Raw genomic sequence first — 15,255 nt, forward strand, 5'->3', positions numbered from 1 at the left:
ATATATAGAATATATATATAGGATTAACAGGGTTCATTTCTCTTTCTCAGTAAGAGAATGAAGTGAGGGTCAGCACTTCTCTGAACATTCCTTTCTCACATGGTACGGGTTCAGAAGGCGAAGTCACGAGGGTCTCTGGAGTGTCTCTCTGGGTCGTAAAAACGTCAATAGCGCATTCTACTCCAGACTCGCTGGCGCTCCCCGGTGATTTAGATGGGGAGAAACAGTGTGGGGGTTTCCTTTAGGACCCTTAGCACACAATGTGTGCCCTGTATTTAGAATTAATGAGTTCATGATTCTCCGTTCATACTCTACAGTCCCCCTTTTCGTCAGGTGATGTCCCTGTTGGAGACATCATCGGACGACAATCATCACGATGGCGGATGGCAGGTGAATCATGAGGGTTTTGTAGCAGGTGGTTGTTCCACGGTGGGTGATGTAGACAGTAGCCACATCCAGGTCTCTGCAGCAGGTGCAGAGGCAGCAGGTGCAGAGGCAGCAGGTGCCTTGACAGTGTGTCACCTGTCATTATGAAGTCAGTTCGTTTGAGGCAGGTGCTTGTTTTGTGGCTGCAGGGAGTGGTTATGGGCATTGTGTAGTGTGGAGAGAGTTTCAGACTGACCTAGTACTGGTAGCAAAAGGGCAGCAGGTGGCCGTTCGCCCTTGGTTCGGCACCCAGTCACCAGGTGTCTGAAGTCTGCAGTGTTACTCTGCTCTGGCAGCAGTGCTGACTTCAGCTTGCCTGAGTGGTGTTGGGCAAGAGTCAGAGGTTTGTTCTTCCCAGTACTCCTCAGGGGAGTTCTGTTCAAGGAGCTCTTTTGCTAGTGCTAGCAGCTCTTGTAACTCATAAACAGGCTTTTCTAGCTGTCTTTGTGCAGCCTCTGTTTGGCACCTGTTTGAAAGGTGTACAGGAGGATGTTGTTGTAGACCGCTGTGGGACGTCCTGTGGTGTTTGCTGGGTGAGGCCTTGTGTTTGTTAAAGGCCTTCTGTGTCAGGTCACGCAGTTGTTGGATAGGCATTGTGTGGGGGCGGGCCATAATGCCTAAATGGTGACTTACCATAGGATGGAGGTTTCGGAGGAAAAGGCTCTTGAAGCTGGTGTCCTCCTCCATCCCAGGTTTGTTGCTGAGCTCGAGTAAGCTCGTCTGAGTCTGTGGTAGTAAACATAGGGAGTTTCATGCCGACCCTGTTTGGTGTCTAGGGCAGCGATCAGTCCGTTTTTAGACTCTGAGAATTCCCTTATGATGGCTTGTTTCAGCTGCTGGTAGTTAGACTGGATGTTTTCTGGCTGTCGAGCCAGAAAGCGTCGCAACTCTGGGCTGGACGTGATCCAGATCAGATGGAGTCTATCTTGATGGTTCACACTCATCAAAGACTGCAGGTGAAAGTCAATGTCTCGCAGGTAAGCGTGGACGTCGTGGTCTCCTGCAAGCTCTGGTGTAAATGCAGGGATATGTCTGGCCATTCGGTTGAGGTCTTTGAGTGTCGCTACACGTGTCATTTCAAGATTCGTCTGAATCAATCCTTTTCCTTCCGCGGATGCAGAAGCTTTAAGGAAACTGTCCGATGACGTGTTAAGCAGAGGGGTTTGTCTCCCCCCTTTGTAACTCTGTGCTTGGCTGGGGGAGGTTTCTCTGCTGATTGCAAGTGGGGGAGTGAGATGTCTCTCCTGCCGTGGTTCCTTTTGCAGCAGGTAAGAGTGTCTCAGTTCTCGTTGGACCATGTCAAGTTCATCTTTGGTGTTGTCCAGCTGCTGAGTCAGCACTTTAACTTCAGCTCTGGACACATTCAGTTGACCTTCACAGGCCATGATTCTGGCATCTTTGTCCAAGAGTTCAGAATTTGCTGTTTTTAACATTGAATCTTTGTGAAAGAGTCCCTTTTCCAGGTGCTCTCTGGCTGTTTTTTCCAGCTGCTCTTGTTGTTTAGCAGCTATCAGAGCCGTTTGAAGTCTGTGGATTACCTCCTGTGACTCCCTTCTGCTAGGGTCCGTGTGTCTGTCCTGAGCCTCCATCTCTAGCTGGTCTATGCGGCTTTTAGCATGTGTCAGCTCCGTTTGGGACTCAGTGATCTGGCGTTGGAGGTTGTTTACCTCCTGTTTCAAACCTGTGAGGTTGTGGGCCAGGACCATAACCTCAGTCAGATATTTGTGCTCATACCTCTGGTTTGAGTCGTCTGTCATTAGTTCTTTTCCCTCGTTTTCCAGTTGCTTTTTGTTCTGTTGCTGAAGGTCGTCAGCAGCCATGGATAAAAGGGTGTTCCTCAAAACACCTAGCCAGTCCTTTTGGCCTGCCATCTGGGCAGTTAGGCTGAGCATCTGCAACATTTTGGCACACTTCTGGTGAGAGTAAGGGCAAGAGACAAGAAACTGCTGAGGTTTTGAGTGATTGGATGATTTGGTATATTGCAAGATCAAACAGAATTTGGAGCTAAAGGCAAAGTGAGACAGCAAGGTGTATAATGTACAGCTAGGTTTTGCTAGGTGTGGTTAACAATTGAAATGTGTTCCTGATTATTACTATCTTAGCTGCAAATAGCAGGATGCTCAGATTTGTGTGGATCTGAGTGGCTTTGCTAAAAGAGCGTAAGCCTAGATTTAATAAATGACTTAAGATGTTTCTTTGGGTCAAATTATTTATCAGCACTTACTGATAGCATACAACAGGCTTGATCTTTGAACACATGAAGAGGAGAAAGAAAGAGGAAGAAAAGAGCTTTCCTATTAGATTGTGTCTATTAGTGGTGCTCAAAATTATGCCATAGAAATCGTCTAGATTACTAGTGTAGCTGGCTCATAAAATTTTAAGCAACTTGTTGCAAATAAACACAAAATCGAGAAGAAAAGTATGTCTAGTTACTTTTGCAGTTTTATGGGGAAATAAACTACACTAGACCAAGAGGGTTAAATGGGAAAATGAATAGCTGACTTCTATTATTAGTAAAAATAATAAAAAGACTTGAAGAAGTGATTAAAATAGCAGAATAACCTTGTATTGGGAATAATCAATAGCACTGATGATTAACAATTAGATTTGCTTTGGACATCATTCTATAGTTGGTCACAGCTGTTGCGTGTTCAAGACCACACAATGTGTTTGTCCCTCTATAAAGTTTAGTCAGCGTGCCATTGAAAGTACCCAATAACTATAAAAATTATTCTCTATCTAAACAGTTTACATGTAATTAAGTTTTTAGATTTAATTAACAAAGTAACTGCAAATTTAGCTGAACAGCGTTCAGTAAGGGATGCACCTGACAGGTGCAGGTGAAGTTAGATGAGAAGAATTAAAGTTAAAGAAAGAGAAAGTGAGAATTCAGAAACCAGAAATGGGGTTAAAGGAAAATGGTTTAGATCACTTCACTCTGCATGCACACAAGCTGTAGATAAAGGCTTCATGTAAATTATGCTAGCAGCTAACTGTTGAAGCTATTAGTTAGCTTAGCCTAAGCTAAGGGGCTGCTAAGTTGGGTTAGCTTAGCCACCTAGGCTGGTTTGTTTACAAAATGGCGTCGGAAGGAAACACATGTGCTATCTGGAGTGAGCACTTCCTGTGACAAGTCGTTGTCATGGGAACCAATGCACTTCAGAGTTTCAGTGAGTGAAACACAGTTTTGATAACCAGGGAGCTAAGCCTTTTAGATGCACAGATAGTTTAGATGAAGGACATCAATCTAACTATAATTTGTAAGGCCTTTATACTGTGAAAAGGGAGCATCGCCCAAATCTACATTTATATAACACTGTACTGAGATTTCTTCATCAGAAACAGGTTAAGCAATCAATTCTGGTACAGTTTACATGCCGCTGAGCTGAGATTCCTTCATCAAAACAGACTTACACTTTAATACTGAAATTAGGGTTTCTTCGCTAAAATCATATTACTCGTACACTGATACCTTTTGAAAATATGCTTAAATGTGTTAAGACTCTTTCAATTACAGTAGAGATGTCAATTCAAGCCATCACTCTATCCGCATCCAAACAAGCCAGCAACTAGTGAAGCAAATGCCGTTTCGCATGTCATGTCCTATTCTGACCGGAATTATTCAATGCGCACTTTTAGGTTGACAGTGGTTCAAGCTCATAACCTTTGTTTAATCATGCCCGCATTCTCCACCATTATGTAGCGAATCAGCTCTATGAAATATTAATAATCAATCATAACTTGTTATAATCGATTATGAATACTTGGATCAGTTAATCGGGTTAACTTGATGTAGCTACATTAACATTACAACCAAATACTCGGTTCATCCCGTGAACACTCAATATTGGTTATTAATTAATTAATTAATAGAAAGGTACATTTCGGGGCATGGGAAATGTCTTTCTTACTAAGTATTAAGAGCAAGTAGTCAAAATCTATGATTAGTGACTTTAGATATGAGCTTGAGACACAGACAACTTTACATGTGACATGAACAAGACTTTATTAACTAGACTAAACATTTAAACTACTCTAACATACATATACATACATTCATACAGTTTACCAAGGGAAAGAGGGCTGAAGCAGAATACAGGAAGGCAAGAAGTTATAGCATTGTTTGAAGTTCAGCAGATCAACAGCCTGAGCAAACCATCATATTAGTTCTGACACGCCCTTTTTAGAAAGGGGTTAAGGATACTTAATGTATCAAATAATGAGACTAAGTTTGATACTTGCATGTCCCATTTGAATTAAACTGTCCTGATGCAATTTGTTGATGGCTTGAGTTGATCTTTGATGATGTTGTCTTGATGAGAGAGAGAACCAGTGGGAGTCAGAGACAAGGCCGTAGCCTGGCACACGCTTGGGAGTCCTTGGGGCCTTCTAGTTTGGCATCATTCAGCAAGAGAGTGAGAGAGCACAAGGCTCAGAGGGCAAGAGAGGCAGGAAGCCAGAGGAGCATAAGAGAGCGAAGAGATAAGAGAAAAAGAGGAAGTGGGCGCAGTAGTTTTATACCCTTAGAAAACATGTCCCACCTCTCATTGGCTCGACCAATGAGAAGGGTTTGGGTTCCAGGCGGGAATTTGGTTTATTGCTCTTTGTTCTCACATTTCTCATTGCATGTGCAAGAAAGAAAACTAGGAAATATACTTGTAATACTAATATGTTGTTGTTATCGACATATCATGTACACAGTCATTTCGATCTTCAAAATACCAAGTTATAGAGACCAAATATGCCACACATATGATTTCGGTTAACCATAGTATGCAAAGTCTGAAACATTAACCCATTAGTTTGCAAGAAAACATAGATCAAGCACATTTAAGGGAAAATGTGAGATGGCACATTAGATACATGTCAATATTTATCACATGGATATATAGAATATATATATAGGATTAACAGGGTTCATTTCTCTTTCTCAGTAAGAGAATGAAGTGAGGGTCAGCACTTCTCTGAACATTCCTTTCTCACATGGTACGGGTTCAGAAGGCGAAGTCACGAGGGTCTCTGGAGTGTCTCTCTGGGTCGTAAAAACGTCAATAGCGCATTCTACTCCAGACTCGCTGGCACTCCTCGGTGATTTAGATGGGGAGAAACAGTGTGGGGGTTTCCTTTAGGACCCTTAGCACACAATGTGTGCCCTGTATTTAGAATTAATGAGTTCATGATTCTCCGTTCATACTCTACATCTATTATATACCATCTGCAAATATGCAGATATATAATATAAACATATGTCATTCATGAACCTCACGAAAATCCAGCGTTTTCTTCCCGTCAAGGGCTCATCTACAGTAAAATCTTCCTCTGAAGCATGCATTCTATCAGCCAGTATCAAAACTTCAGAATCAGGATCAAAAGTTCCTCTGATTCACAAATCGTGATGGTCAGTCCATGACAATCCAAGCAGGCCATCCAGGCTGTTTAAACTGTCAGGTGATTTCTGATATTAATATCTGCATGAAACAAACTTTTCATTTGTCTGTGCATGTATAACAACATTATTCTGAAGAGGCGTCAAGCAAAATGTGAAATGTCAAGCACACATTATATAAATACAATATAAAAAGAATAATAAATACAAATTCAAACATTAAAAGAAATAAATATACCCTACCAACAGGTGAAAGTCATGTGACTTTTTATGATTTTATGACTTTTTAGATTTATGGAAATCTATCAGGAATTTTTATGATAAGACTCCATTATTTAGTTAAATAATAATAATAATAATAATAATGTTACATTTATATTTCACATTACCAGAGGTAGCACAGCTTAAAGAAGAAGAAGAAAAAGACAGAGCTTGTTTCAGTTTCTTAGTTTTTCACTAATATTTTCACAATATTCCTAATAGATGAATACTCAATGGAGAATTTAAAACTTTATAAAGCATTTTAACTTTGGTTAGGGTTAGGAATAAATTCTTAACCAGATAATTACATGAATTGCTCATGTGGATGTAAATGTTGTCAACTTTAAGAGACTTATAGATGGGCTCCGACATGAAATCATCACTTCAGGTCAGGAATTTAACATAACGCTCAGGTTTAGGCTATAAATGAATATTTGGGAATCACATGTGAATCATGTGATATATTAACAGACATTTAAAGAAGTGGAAAATTTATATTATGTCGTATCTTAATGTTACACCTGATAAGCTCCAGACCGGCACAATTATCAGAGATCGCAAACTGAGTTGAGACCGCAACCATCCTATCTGAAATCACTGAAATATTTTTTATATTATTCAGATTAATCCGTTATTTGTTTTGAAGTCATTATTTGTGCCTTTCCAAATAAGGTATTCGACTCTGGGCACATTCCTAGTATGGGCCTTTCGGCCAGCCTGCTCTCTGATATCGCCATTGGCCATTAAAACAACCCATATCAGTTGGTCACTAATAAACTCCACTTACAAAGTGTGCTTTAAAGAAGGATTGCCCTTTGTTTTTTTTTGTTTTTGTCTGCAGTGCATTTCACATAATGTTGCCAATCAAGAATGATATGCCGATAAATAACTCTCATTTCTGTGTTCCTCATCTTTAGATTATTCATTTAGATCAAAATCTATGACATTAAAAACATGGATAAATGAGTATTGTTACGCCCTATACTACACTACTCTCCAGAAGCTGTTTCTCTGATTTTATTTCATTACGTTTACAAGGTACTGATCCCTCTTGTTTGAACGAGTCTTGTGACGGCGTGAGCACTTGTCTGCTTTTGTCTTTCAGCATTTATGCAGCAGAGGAAGAAAGTTCCCAAAATTATTTGCTAATATAGCCTAATCCATGTTATTTCACTTTGAAGCTTATGATTATTGTTCATGTTCATGGTAACCAAATAATAATATCCCTAGAATAAAATAAAAAAAATAATAAAAAAAAATATTATCTATATTTTTTGTGTGAGGATCGATATTTTTGATACAACATCAGTATTGGAAGAATCAATACTCTCGGATTGATCTGCCCATCCCTATTAAACACGTGTGCTGTTAGAGCCTGTGAGCATATGTTGTGCATACGTTGATAATTCTTTGGGTAAATGTTACATTTTACACAGAATGCTGATAAATTGCATTAAATATATGTTCAGAAGTGTCGTATGATAAAGTTGTGTGTTTGATATGGGATATTTTTGAAGGATACATATGGATTGCATGCGTAGAATTTGACCATGTTTGCTGCACATGCAAGAACTGGGTGTCTACATTTTGTATTAATCATATCTTATTTAATTTTTCATAGCCCAACACTGTAATACGTGTTATATGTGAAAATATGATAATTCTATTGTTTTAAACTGTTGTCCTTAAAGCCTGGTTAGAAATACATAAAATACTTTGAGTGGTTTATGCATGTGTAAAATGCATAAAATACTGTGAACGTTATAAGCATGTATTGGGGTGATGTATGCTGAAGCATATGGGTAGGCTAACGTCCTGTTTTTATTTTCTTTTGACATTAGCCTCTACCGTATTTAATTTTCTGTATTTCTACTTACTTTTCATTATACTGAAATTCAGTGGAATAATTTTTGTTCTCATTTAACACCACGACAACTGAACTCTTTTAGTTTTTATTGAACACTTCACAAAGATAGTGCTACTGTTATGGCCATAACGCACGCCTTTACACTTCTCAATATCACAGCCGTCTAGCTCTTGTCTTACACTGCTTCTAACACACACTCTTCTGGAGGAGTCACGAACAACAAGAAGAAACTCTTTTCCTCCCATATAACTCTACCCTCTCCCATTATGAGGTATGCACACAACATTATCATTAATTATTATATTAGTTATATAATTATCATAATGCCCATTTGAGTGTGTTAAATGCCTACTAGCAGTCTTCAGACCAATCGAAGGTACCGTCTTTCTGCTGGAAGTCGAGTAGTGGCACTCCTATACAAGAGAACACCTTCACAAATCTCCTGTAATAGGAGGCTAGCCCTAGAAAACTTTTAATATGCCTCTGATCAGTGTGTGTCGGCCAGTCTCTGATGGCACAAATGTTCTCCTCCAAAGTGCCATTTATCAGGGTGCAACTTCAGGCTGGCTGTCACCATCCTCTCCAGCACTCACCGCAGGGCTTCGGGGGCTGCCTTGAATGAACCACCATGGATCAAATGGTCGTCTAAGTACACAAGGCACTGCTGACGGGGAACTCCACTCAATACCTTGTCCATGAGCCTCTCAAATGTTGCAATGGCATTGCAAAGGCTGAAAGGGAGAACTTTAAACTGCCAGAGACCCTTATTTGTGCAGAATGCAGTCTTTGGAGCAGACTCTGCTTACAGTGGCACTTACCAATAGTCACTTCGAAGGCCAAGGGTGGAGACAAGTCGAGTGACTTGTCTATTCTAGGTAGGGGATATGAGTCTTTTTTTGTTACTTTGTTATCAGCCTGTAATCTATACAGAACCGCCATCTGGATCTTTTCTATGACAACTGCCGAGGCCCAAGGGTGGCTTCAAGATGGCTCAACTATACCTGCCTTCAACATTAACTCTAGATCTTTGTCTGCTGCCTCCGGTCATGCAATGAGAAGGCACCGTGGTTGTACTCTGATGGGCCGGGCATCTCCGGTATCGATAACATGCTTCACAAGATGTGTGAGGCCGTCTTAATCATCATTAAGAGCAAAAATGTCTTTGAAATCTGACATGACCTGTCATAAGTCATCCTGCTGCTGTTGGTTCAGCCCATCACTGTTTTTGGCCCAGATGTCCCTTACTGCCGAAACCCGCTCCAAATCCTGCTTACTGAGTTGTATGGGGCTTTGGGATGGCCCAACCTGGGGTAGCATGTGTTTTGTATTTGAATCATCCTCCCATCTACATGGGCCCTTGTGTGTTTCCCTGAATGCCACTGAACCTGGGACATTGTCTAATCAGGTGGCCTGGCTGGCCACACCCCCAGCAGCTTAGAAGCCGATGACGTGTGCGAAATTCTGACAGCTGCGTGCTGTTGCGTGTGCTGTGTTATCTCGTTGTATAGGCTCTCTGGTGGGTGGATCAATCATAATTGCAGTTCGCACCATTGGTGAAAGGACATCCTGCTCAATTCCACTTCCCACTATTTCTCTTTCCACAGCGAGCTCCAATGCTTCATTTAAAGTATTAGGGTGAGCCAACTGTGTTTGAATACGTAGTTCTCTTGGTCTCTAACTAGCTCATTCTGGACTGTGGGTGACATGTCAGCGTAGGCACGTTTGCATAGGCTTTCAATGTCATTAGCCAAAACTCTTAATGGCTCTCCATGTTGTCTGTGCCTGTTATTAAACTCAGTCCTTAAAAGGACAGGTGGATAACATTGTCCAAATCTGAGTCTCTGAAGAGCCCCAACTAATGCTGCGGAATAATTTCTCTCCCCAGAGCTCAACAGTATCAGGCAGGCAGCTGCATCATCAGTGAGGCACAGAGCTAACTGTAAAGCCTTATGACTTTCAGTCCAACCATCTAGCAGTACAAACTGTGCTTTAAAAACATCCCAATCTGTCTTACAGGGTACTTCGGTGTTTTGATAGCGAAAACTGTGCTGTGCGATCTCACTATGTGGGACTAAAGGCGGAGCAAAACTGGCTTCGGCATCTCGAAGCATTGTAGCTTCCATAGAGTCAGCTGAGTTTCTCACAGATCACTGCTCCACATAAGGATTGTGGTCTCCACAAGCACTCATTCTTCGGCTTTTCTACTTTCACTTTAACATCCATCTTAGAGTCCATTGCGGTCTGGCTTGAATTTGCACTAAATTTGTCACTCCTGACAACAAATATAGCGTTTTTCATTTAACACCACGGCAACTGAACTCTTTTGGTGTTTATTGAACACTTCACAAAGATAGGGCTACTGTTATTGCCATAACCCACGTCTTTACACTTCTCAATATCACAGCCGTCTTTTTCCCTGGGAGGAGTATATCAAATTCCTGAGCATGCATTTTTCAATCAAAAACGGCCAACTTCCTCTTGGGCAGAGCTCATGTCTGTCAGCTTGAAAGTTGTCCGGCTTCATGAGATCTATTTATGTACTAATTTTGGTGACTTTTGCTCAAATGTGATGTGCTACATAGCCCCCCGAACATGCCCTAGGTGGTGCTGCAGAGCCCCCACCACATCCCCCCACCTGTAACTTTGCCACACCCTAATGGCCAGCGATTCTGATGTGTGTGCATACTTTCAAGAGTTTTGACACTTGTTATACACCCCAAAAGTACCGTAAACATTGAATATAATAATGATAAATAATAATAATAATAAATATAGCTGCAAGCAGCGATGATAGGCCCAAGCACCATGGGTCCATTTGGACCTTGGACCCTAATCATACAATGAGTAATAGATATATGCCACCATTCCAGTTTGAATACAGCTTGGCAGTGTTGACATCAGCAGTGTTTAAACAATTTAAGCAATTGGGATAATGTAAGATAACTTTTTCAAAGTCTGTTGTAAGTGCCACACTTCCTGCTGCCTGTTGGTGGTGCTATGACCGCGACCCACAATAGCCACATCCATGTGATTAGCCCCCAAGAAAAAACATACAACATAATTTTAATCTAAATCACACATTGCACGCAGAAGAAATGTGACACTTCCTGTTTCCCTATTTTAACCATTAATTTAGTGAATCACCATAGCAACACCGTTCAATATTTAAAAATCTGTTTGCAATTTAGTATCTTCGATGTCCTGGCATAATATTGTCTAAATGTGGTGACAGACTTATGAATCACCATTCAGAGAATCCATCCATCCATAATTGTAATTAAAAAAATTTTGCTAACTGATTAATTTGACATTTTTGCTATAATTTAAGTATTTATTGAAACAATACGTAGATCTAAAGATGATACTGTAATGAAGTTATTTAAAAAAAAAAATTATCTATAAACCGGCTTTAAATTAACAAATGTAATTTATGGCATTAGGTGTTAAGATAGTCGAAGTAGATTTTAATATGAGCACAGAAGTCATTTAGGTTTGTAATTTTGTTGCAATTCTGTTGTTGCATTTTTTTCTCTGTGCACTGTCAAAATAAATGAAATACATTTACTTTGAGTCTGCAATAGCCTCTAAATTAATGTAGGGCAAATGAGGACATAAATTAGTTTTGAATACTGCATGTTCGCCCATAATTATTCAAAGCATAAACTAACAACTGGTTACAAAAAACAACTATTTGTCATGGTTTTGGCATTTGTGCCAGCTCATACTGTTGTTTGTATTTCTCTCTCCCTTGTGTCTCACAGGTGGAGCTGGCACGCGATCAGCATTTCTATGGGAAAGGTGATCGATCTCGGCGAGTTGCTGATCCCAGCAATGATTTACTCGCCGGTTACCATCTGATTGCAATCCCTAATTATTCCTTGTGTGTCATCTCGTTATTTGTCTGTTTATTGTTAACTGTCATGTTAACTGTGCTCAAAAACGCCTTTTTTGCATCAAGTGAGATGTCAGCGACCAGAGTCTGATCTTTTGCCACTGACCACATGATATTGATGAAATGCATAATGTTATCAGAAGAGCAACGGCCCGAATAAACCCCACCTGATTGATATGTATAAGAGATGTCATAACATAATTTTGGCTAACATAAATAGGTTAGCCAAAATTTTTGACAATATTTTTACGTCTAGCTGGATCAGGGAAATTGGATGGTAACTCGTTTGTAACACATTTGAATCAGAATCAGCACTATTGCCAAGTATGCTTACACATACAAGGAATTTGTCTTGGTGACAGGAGCTTCCAGTGTACAACAATACAAAAACAGCAGCAAGACATAGATAATTAAAAACAAAAAACAAAAAAAAGAATAATAAAAATAAATAATTATACATATACGTACATAGACTCACCTTCATACATACCCACATACACACACGTAGTGCAAATCTATTACAAATCCATTATATAAAGAACAAAAATACAGTATATTATGTACAGTGCAATGTATGTAATGGCAGAAGTGGATATGTTGGATAATATAAATAGACTTAACTGTGTATTGCACATATTTATTGCTGAATGGGGCAATTTAACTGTTCCTGTGCCTGACGGTTCTGGTGCTCAGAGCTCTGAAGCGTCGGCCAGAAGGCAACAGTTCAAAAAGGCAGTGGGCTGGGTGAGTGGGGTCCAGAGTGATTTTACCAGCCTTTTTCCTCACTCTGGAAGTGTATAGTTCTTGAAGGGGGGCCGGGGGCAACCAATAATCCTCTCAGCAGTCCGAATTATCCTCTGTAGTCTTCTGATGTCTGATTTTGTAGCTGCACCAGACCAGACAGTTATTGAAGTGCAGAGGACAGACTCAATGACTGCTGTGTAGAACTGTATCAGCAGCGCCTGTGGCAGTTTAAACGTCCTCAGTTGGCGAAGGAAGTACAACCTCTGCTGGGCCTTTTTCACAATGGAGTCAATGTGTGTCTCCCACTTCAGGTCCTGGGAGATGGTAGCGCCCAGGAACCTGAATGACTCCACTGCTGTCATAGTGCTGTTTAGAATGGTGAGGGGGGACAATGTTGGGGTGTTCCTCCTAAAGTCCACAATCATCTCCACCATTTTGAGCGTGTTCAGCTCCTTTGTTCTTTTTAAGAATCAGACTGATCCGGGCTTATGTCATGGGTGGCAGAATCTTTCCATTCTGTAATGATTCTATATAAACTTCTAGCAAATGTGGAGCCAGTTCTATAGCATAAGATCTAAAAAATATAGAGGTAAAGCTGCCTGTAGGCAAGGTCTTAATTACCTCGCCAAGTTCCTCCAAAGTTATCTCAGAATCAAGAGAATGTTTTTGCTCAGTCATCAGTTTAGGAAGAGCTAATGGTTCCACAAAGTTTGTAATATCATCATCAGTAGACGAAGACCTGAAACTATAGAGATCAAGATAGAATTCTTTAAAAGCATTATTAATATCAATGGCCAAGGTAAATATTTCACTGAGGTAATGGCAGAAAAAGACTCTTTCTGTTTAATATATCTAACCAAAAACTTCCCCATTTTTTCCCCTGACTCAAAATATAACTGTCTTGCCCTGAATAGCCAAAAGTCCACCATCTGCGACAAAATAGTATTATATCTGTATTTCATTCGGGTCAATTCTCTGAGGCCATTAGATGACATTCGGCGCTTCAGCTTTGCCTTGGCACTTGTGCTTTGGTTTTATTGGTTAATGAGGCATAGTGTATCTGGCACCTAAGAACTGCCTTAAGTGCCTCCCATGACTCTTCCTAATGTATCTTTACTCTCTTTGAGACATTTGAATTGTAGATGTTTTCTTATCAGTGTAATGACTCTTACTAGAGCCAGCACTATAAAAAAATGCCCACCCCATATCTTTCCAAATTTTTCAGCTTCCTATGGGGAAAGTTTCATTTCTTGAAGAAACACTATATCATATTTATCATGCTTAAGAAGAGAAATAACCACCCTTCTTTTTATGGGGTGTCCCAACACATTCGCATTCCACGTGGAGAGAGACAATCCACTCATATTAACATTTGACATTTTGACATGTAAGAAAAAATAGATTGAGTGTCAAAAACAGGATTATAAAGACCACATTCCAAAATTAGTGCAACAGTCAAACCCTGTTCATTCTCCAGAAGCTCCTAAATATAATTTTTTTAAGTGTGCATTAATCCCGCGCACGACAGCGTCAACTGGCATCCGTCCCTCCAAACTCAAATAGTTAATGCACACCACGAGAACCTCCACGACAACTTTGCTGTCAGATTGCTCAAGTCTGGTGATTCTATACAAATATTGTGAGACAGAATTACACAGCAAAAGATAATTTATAAAGCGCAAAGAGCATGTAGATTCATGAACAAAACCATCCTGAAGGTGTGTTGCTCTACAAAATAAACTGTTCTAAGAGAACAATATGTCAATGAATTCAAAATACTCTGGCTCTGGAGACATTAAAAGACACTTACGTACTCAGGCTGACACCACTGAGGAGGCAGCGGAAAAGTGAGTGATGAAGGTCCTTGCTGACTTGTAGGATCTTACTGTGATACGTCGATCAATCACAGCCATGGAGGTGAAATTTACTGATGTGGTTACTAGAGTGGGGGATGCCCCAGTATCTGGAGTCATCGGAGAGGGATATATCTGCTAATCCGCTAGTGACCAAGGTGGATGTGGAACATGTCTTGGAGAAGTTGGAGGACATGGAAAACCATAGCTGGCGGAATAACTTCCATATCGTGGGTGTCCCAGAGGGAGTGGAGGGACAGAATATGGTGGAATTTCATCTCTTTTCTCTTTTCACCGTGCCCTCCGATGCCGCGGCGAGCTCATCTGCTTCGGTGTCAGGAGGGTAGGCGGACTGGCTGTAAGGCAAGTCGCCGTTGCCTCGAGCACGGACGGGAGTCAACGAGCGTGCCGGGGTGCGGGTGGTCCGAGGGGGCGTACCCGGCGGAGCTGCACCCGCTGCCATCCCCAAATCGCCTCCATTGCCAACCGCATCGTCCTCAATCCCGTGGGAAGAAGGAGCAATGCGGGGGGTGGCTGGAGTGGCTTGCTTACGGTTGTAAGTGAGCCGCGAACGCAACGTTCTGAACATGTTCGCAGTGAGAACGTGAACCATCCACAAACGCAGCCTCGGTGTGATCGCTACCCAGACACACGACACAAGACGGAGAGCACTCTACCACATCCAGGAACAACACAGGGGCGGAAAGGCATCTTTATAAAGACGTGTCCTTTGCTCTTTGAGAGGAAATTACTCTTTTTAATAAAATCACTCTTTTAGGGAAAAAACTTGTGAGAGTTTTTTTAATCTGCACTGTTGAAGTGCCCA

This window comes from Xyrauchen texanus, chromosome 42 (assembly GCF_025860055.1).
Source record: "Xyrauchen texanus isolate HMW12.3.18 chromosome 42, RBS_HiC_50CHRs, whole genome shotgun sequence".
Taxonomy (NCBI): domain Eukaryota; kingdom Metazoa; phylum Chordata; class Actinopteri; order Cypriniformes; family Catostomidae; genus Xyrauchen; species Xyrauchen texanus.